The sequence below is a fragment of the Carassius auratus genome, unplaced genomic scaffold (genome assembly GCF_003368295.1).
Source record: "Carassius auratus strain Wakin unplaced genomic scaffold, ASM336829v1 scaf_tig00026160, whole genome shotgun sequence".
NCBI lineage: Eukaryota > Metazoa > Chordata > Actinopteri > Cypriniformes > Cyprinidae > Carassius > Carassius auratus.
Window position 1 is genome coordinate 1 of NW_020525495.1, and position 7481 is coordinate 7481.

The following is a 7481-nucleotide window of genomic DNA, read 5'->3' on the forward strand; positions in this document are numbered from 1 at the left end:
TAAGGTAGCTGTTCGACAGCATCTTATCATGAGCTTTTCTGTTTTGACTCTCTTTCTGTATGTTAAGGAGTGCATGAAAAAAACATTAAGACCTAATTTATCTCAGTATTTTTTCTCATGGTGAGTTCTCCTTTCCACCACCTCTCATCTTTCTTCCTTTACTTCTCTCAGTTCTTCTTCTAAATTCTATTTCTGTTTCTCTTTGACTTGAATACTGATTTCGGTATTGTTCACCATGTAAAAAATAGTATTCTACCTAGAATGTTACTCTACCAATCCAGGCTGTTGTAGGTCATTTTATCCTGCTTTAGATTTTTTATAAATTATTTATTTAAATGTTATGTAAACTTTTCAGCCTGATATTGCAAAATAAGCTGCTTTAACTGTCACTATGTCTCTCATACACTTTATCACTGCTGCTCTATGCTGGATCATCAATAGCAATAGCACGGAAGGTTTAATGTTCTATGTTCCACGTTTATCGCTATGCTCTCTGTGAAAAACTTTCATATATTTTAGTTGTAATTGTACTGACATTCCCTCTCACTGTGACCCAGGTCATGTTTTCAGTCTCCTGTCGACTGAATCTGCTCAACCAGAAAAAAGCTTGTTCTACACCTGCAGATGGCTTATTTGCATTTCATCATAAACCGTCTCCTGCTGTGTTAAAGAATGTCTCTCCATTGCATTCATTTTTTTCCCCACAGTCATTTTCATTTGTTTGTTTAGTTTGTCCCTCTGTGGCAACTGCTCCATCAGTAGTGATATGCAGAATATTGTCTGCCTTTCTCTGCTTTTTACTGAAAACAGCCAATAAATAATATAGATAAATGGACTATTTCTGAGAACAGAGATAAAATACTGTTGTGTTTATGTTGCCTCTTCAAAATCTCCTTTTAAGGTCAAAAGCAGTCAGTCTAACAATAACTTTATTCAAAGAGGTAAAATTAAATTAGTTTGGGAATTTTAACATCGTTTGTGCTTGTGATTATTCAGAAAGTCTATAGCTAAAGACAGTGACTAAGTTTACATGCAGCCAATAACCCGTTCAAAACCGGGATATTAGCAATAACCCGGTCGCACACGGCCATGTAAACACCGGCAAAAACCTGGATATGCTCATATTATAAAATGTATTATACCTGAGGTACCCCTTTTCTAACTCGAATATTTGGTCTTGTAAACACGTTTCGGCATATCCCAATCAAAATGTGTGTTCTGCGCATGTTCTATTCGCAAGGAATCTTGCTCTTTTGAGTCTTTGGATACAGGAAGAAGAATCGGAAATGACGCATATTGCGTCTTACGTCCAGACGCTAACCGTGCGTCGCCGTTTACATTGGGATATTGGCGACTGATTACACATTCCATGTATACAGGAGTAACTCTCTCTGCTCACGCATGTAAACGGGTTATCCCGAATGTTTCAGAAACCCGAATAGTGACCTTAACCCGACCATAACCCGAATTTTAACAGCTTGTAAACGTAGTCACTGAAGATATAAATGTCAGGTTTTTATCAGCTTATGATTTGTACTGGCAATAGAAAGAGAAGTTTGTGAAAACCACACTGAGGAGAAGTATATTAGCACACACAGGGCTGGATTTATGAATAGGCATTCTAGGCGCGTGCCTATATGCTCACACGTACTTCTTATTTTAAAAGCAAAAGAACCAAATCTATTTTGTGTGTGTGCACGAGACAAGTGTGAAATGCTGTTTTAGACCTTGCTTCTTAGAGTATAATTTGCTTAAAATACTTAAGTATGCATGGGGGACATAGTTACATACATGGACATATTTGTTAAAATAAAAAGTACATGGGAGCATAGACATGTGCCATCCATGTTTTCCATGTTTTTGCAACAAAATTATGACACACACAATTAAACTCATATTCATGCACATGTGGATCAAATGCGCAAAGAAACTTGTCAGCACTGCTCTGCGACTTTATCAATAAAATAGTTTTGCAACTGAAAAGCATGACATTTCTCAGCAAGGAGGTGGTAACATCACTTTTCTATGAAAGTCAAACTTTAATAGGCCTATTCGCTACTGGTAGAGCTGCTGCTTAACACTACGAAGAGTCGCACAGACTCAAGAAATTTACACACGCTTCTCTCTCTCTGTCTCTCTCATAATTAGTCAACATATTAAAGGCTCAAGTCTTTTTACAAATAACATTACATTTTAAAATAAACAAATTTCAGTGTTTTTAATATTTTTTCTCTTGTGTGGACCACAGTGTCAAAAATAACAAGTTTTACTACCCTTGTGTGCACATTTTGTCCCCACAATGGATGATAAAGCTGTACATAAACACATGGTTTCTACAAAAATATCAGCTATTTTCAACATAACAACATTATAACGAGAAATTCTTAAATTTCTTAAATGCAGCAAAGCAGCACTATAGAAACATTTCTTAAGAATCACGAGACACTAAAGACTAATGGCTGCTGTGGAGGAAATTATTCTTATTATTTTTTATTTATTTACTCTACTAAAGAGTGTTCTTTGCCTTTCTAAATGCTTGATTAGCATGCTTGAGTTTTCATTGAGCTGAGAGATACCAGGAAATCTATTTTGTGTGTGTGCACGAGACAAGTGTAAAATACTGTTTTGGACCTTAATTCTTAGAGTATAATTTGCTTTAAATACTTAAGTATGCATGGGGGACATAGTTAGATACCTTAAATGGACACATTTGTGGAATACATTTGTTGTTTGTATGTCTGTTACTGTGTTTTTGATAAAATAATTGCAGCCTTTGTGAGTTCTTTGAGAAACATAAAAAAACTTATCTCAAACTTTTAAAAGATAGTGTATACATTTAAAAACAATTTGATAAAAACTAGTTCACATTGACTCCTAGGAGTCTAGGGGTCACAGTCTAATTGGAGCTTGTGATTTTCACAATTGTGGTCCAGTTTTCAGTGCAATATCCATCAAATGGTCAATGGGGGGACTATAGGCAGTTTGTGGACATATCTGATACTGAGACTAACTAATAATTGCCAGTTCAGTTTTTTTTTCTTCTTCTAAAAGTCAGTAGTTCCAGCTCTCTCCATTTCTCATCTACACTTGACTTCTCTCCACCAAGCTGTTCTCCTGCAGTACTTGGCTTGATTTCGACCTCCTGTGGAGCTAGAAGACAAAAGTTTTTTCCTCACAGTTTTTCATCAGCATTTTGTTCGCAGCCCACAGCAAAGTCCTGCACAGCTTCACTAATGTCCCTGAGCTTTTTGTGTCTGAGTGTGAAACTCTAATGAGGGACAGGGATGAGATTCCCAGGAGAGGCTTCCCGCTGGCATGGGATAGGATAGGGATAATAGAGCCAGTCAGATCTGTGTGAACCCAGAAGAGGGAGATGTGGCAGAAAAAGGGAATGAGGAGGTCGGAGAAAGCCAATGGTAAAAAAGCACAGAATAGATTAAGTTGTGTGTTAGAACAAGAGAAGAAAATAGGTGATAGTCAAATAGCAAGCAGACCAGACACACAGAATGCTCACAAACAAAGTCAAAAAGGGAACAGAAGAAGAAAGACGAGAAGTGACCATTTAAATTTAGAACAGTATAAACACAGCAGTTTAGTTCATTTACTGTGTTTAGTAATCTAAAAAGGGAGGTCTAATGCTATTTCATGCATTCTAACTTATTTACACTATAAGTATTTCTGAGCCAAATACAGTCCTTTAGGGTTCATATCATTTTCGTAAAGTTTTTTCTAGTTTGGACCTGTATGACGTCATAGAGGGTGGAATTCGTTATATGGGCACTTTTGCTAAAACATGCTAGTAACTTGCTAATCATGCTAACAACGTGTTAACCATGTTAGAAACATGCTAATCATGCTAGCAACATGTTAGTAACATGCTAATCATGCTAAAAACATGTCAACATACTAGCCATGCTAGAAACAGCTTAGCAACCACTCCAGGTACCCTAGCAATATGTTTTAAACCTATTCTTCTGATAGACTGTATTGCCTTGAAATCATTCAAACTTTAATCTTTTAAACTATTTTAACCTTCAAACTGAAAACATTAATACTGAAAGATTTTAAATCTACTTCAAACTTTCTGGCTAGGCTATTTCGAGCCAACTTAATGTTTGTCTACAAACTTTACTTATCTAGTTTTATATAAAATGGAAGAACAAATATCCAAGTTGCTTTTTGTAATATAATATTACATAAAAAAATATAGACATGACAGCGGGTGCTTTTTTTTTTTTTTTTTACATGTCCAACTATCGACGACCCAGAACATTTTAGAAATGCCCTAGCAACCATCCAGAACACCCTAGCAATGTAACAACACATTTTACATGCAAACTCCACTTGCTTCATACAGTAGCTTTAAAGAGGCACAGATACACAAACACATAACCTTGACTAAGCTAGACTTCACCCCACATTTTTAAGCAAAGACAAATATAGCAGATGCAGTAGATTAAACCCTCCTTGGCCCGAGGCTTCAATTCTCTGCAGACGTGAAACAGGCTGTTGTTCTGGTCTACGTTCAAATGAATGTGTGTGGATGTGGGGGTGAATGGGGACACAGCATCCCTTATACAAGGTTTAATATAACTTGGTGGTGTTTTATGACATGGGACGAATTAAAATGTGCTTTGTTGAACACACACGCACGTATATGTCTATTAGTTTGATCTGGATGATATGTAGCTCCATACGATCTCACTGAACAGAAGATCTGTGAAATCCCTGGAAAATTGTACTTAATGGACAGGCTGTTTCTCTTCCCATGGTTCAAACACACACACTATAATGGACAGAGGGGCTCTGTTCCCCTCAGTCATTTTTTATGAAATGAAGAACAATGAGTAACTTTGCTAGGTTTTGGGAAGTGATGTAAATGTGTGTGTGTAATGAAAGGGAGTGTGTATTGATGAATCTGCACCCTACAGAAATGCGTCTCTCATTATGTCTCATGGCAAAATTGCATCTAAGTGCTCTTGGAGAGTTTTTCTCTTTCCGTCAAAAACATCAACACTTGACTCTTGTTTTAAAATGGTTACTATAAAAAGATTCAGACATGTGCAGCAGTTTTGTCCATCAGGCCTGTTGTTGTCAGTCTGAGTGAATCTGACTGGCAGCTTTGTGGCCATCCTGAACCCAGAATTAATGGAGGACATGGCATAAGCTTTAAAGATGTTTTACACCACACACAAAGGTGGACCAGAATGAGTCACAGATGTTACTTTTGATTTTATTTGAATCATAAGGCGTCTTGTGTCTGCCTGTGTGTGGGGAGTGTGAACAGTCTGAACAGTGGTTTATGTTAGAGGTTTATATATGTGCACTACTGTTCAGGGTGTGTTAGATCTTTTTTTTTTTTTTTTAAGAAATTAAAACTTGTATTTTATCCATTAAATTGACCAGAAGTAACTGTAAAAACATGTATTTTACAAAAGATTGAATACCGGTCTTCTTTCCTTTCATCAAAGGATACAGTAAAACAATAAATATTACAGTTTCCACAAAAGCAGCCCAACTGTTTTAGAGATTGATAATAACAAGAAATGTTTTCAGAGCAACAATTCATATTAGAATGATTTCCGAAGACTGATGCACAATACAGTCTGGAGTAATGGCTGCTGAGAATTCAGCTTTGCCAACCCAGGAATACATTCGATTTTAAAATCTTTTAAACTGGAAAGCAGTTTTTTTAAACTGTAATGATATTTCACAATATTGCTGTCTTTACTCTATTTTTTATCAAATAAATGCAACCACGGCGAGCAAAAGAGACTTATTTTAATAACCTTAAAAAGAAATCTTACTGACACCAAACTTTTGAACAGTAGTGCATGTGTAAGGCAGTTTTTTTTAAATGGAGAAAAACAGATAGAGTAAGTTGATGTGTGTGTGTCTGTTATGTCTGACTTGCTCATTCTTCTGGGTTATCAGTGAAGCATGACTTTGTTATGTCCCATTTCAAGGTCTCCAGTCATCTGCCTGCTTATATTAACTTGCCACAGGTGGAAAATTTGGATTTCATCATCATTGTGGAAAAATTCTTTATATAACAGCCTCATAAATCACTGGGATATTACTGAAAACCCAGTCATCCAAGAATTGCCTTTAGATACGCTAATGATCATCGGTCGCTCTCCTGTGTGTGTTGAGTCTCCGGTCTTCACCATATTAATGTTTGGAAGTCATCTCCATTTGTACTCATTTACAACAGACTTTCCAGAGTTGCTCACAATTTCAGGTCGTAGTTCTTTGGTTGTCAAACCAAAGTTACTCAGAGGTTGCTTTTTAAAAATTAATGGTTGCTTCATTTATCAGCTTTTTCTTCAGTGTTTATTCCCATTCACACCTGGAGCATAAGTATAACAATAACTATATTAGCACCCGTCTTCACCATCATTGTTATCTCTATGCTTACATTCCACAGAAGAATCACCTGCATTTGTACTCTGTTATTGCACAATCATAGACTGCACATTAACCTCACTCCACCATACAGTCATTGTCTGGTCTCAGTAATGTTTAGCATTCATGCTCCTTTTGCTGTTTAGATTCAGACTCTCTGAGATTACCATTTCCCTGTGTATTTTCCTCTTGTGCTTTTCGTTCTTTGTTTCCATTGTGCATTCCCGTTGTCTTTTAAAAATAACTCTGCTGCTGGACTTCACTGTTTTGACAGAATTAGAATTATTAGAAGGTTTTAGTAGTTTTAGTTAGAATTATTGTCCTTGGTGTGAACAGTCCTGTAACATCTCTTAAAATAAATAAAATTAAATAAAAATAGACAAATGCTAAAGTGTAAGAATGTTTTAAAATGAATATGATGGGTAACTCAGATATGATTTTGATGGAATTTAATAAGAAATAGTCAATAGTGACAATGATATTGAAGTCACTTTTTATCACAGACTTTGATCTTGCAAATCGGAGCACAGTTAGAGACAAGGTTGAGTTCTCTTTTGAAACTCAATAATATTATGTTATATTTTCTCAGTAGAAGCAGGAGACTTTAAGCGAAAGTCTATTCTTTCTCATTTAATCTTGATGTAGTAGAAGAAAAAAATGAGATGTACATTTAGTGAGGTGCTTGTGTGAAATCTGTTGTAGTGAATGAAATTTAATGACAAGATAAAAGTGTATTCTGAGTAATTTAATTAATGTCAGTTTTCTTTTTCTCTCTTTAACATTGTGTTTGTGTGTGTGTGTGAGAGAGAGAGAGAGAGAGAGAGAGAGAAGACAAATGAGAATACAATAACTGTCATTCACTGGCTAAAAGCAATGCTAATTAATAATTTATAAATGATATATTAGAAAGAGCGATAAGGAAGGAAAGAAAGGATTTACAGGAACTATTTTTAATAACAGGTGCTGTGAGTTTATTCTGTAGATTTTGCAGCAGTGATTATCAAGAGTTTTTCATTAGTTTAATCCAGCATTGCACTCTGGGAATGGATACGCCACAGAGATAATATCTTCTCTTT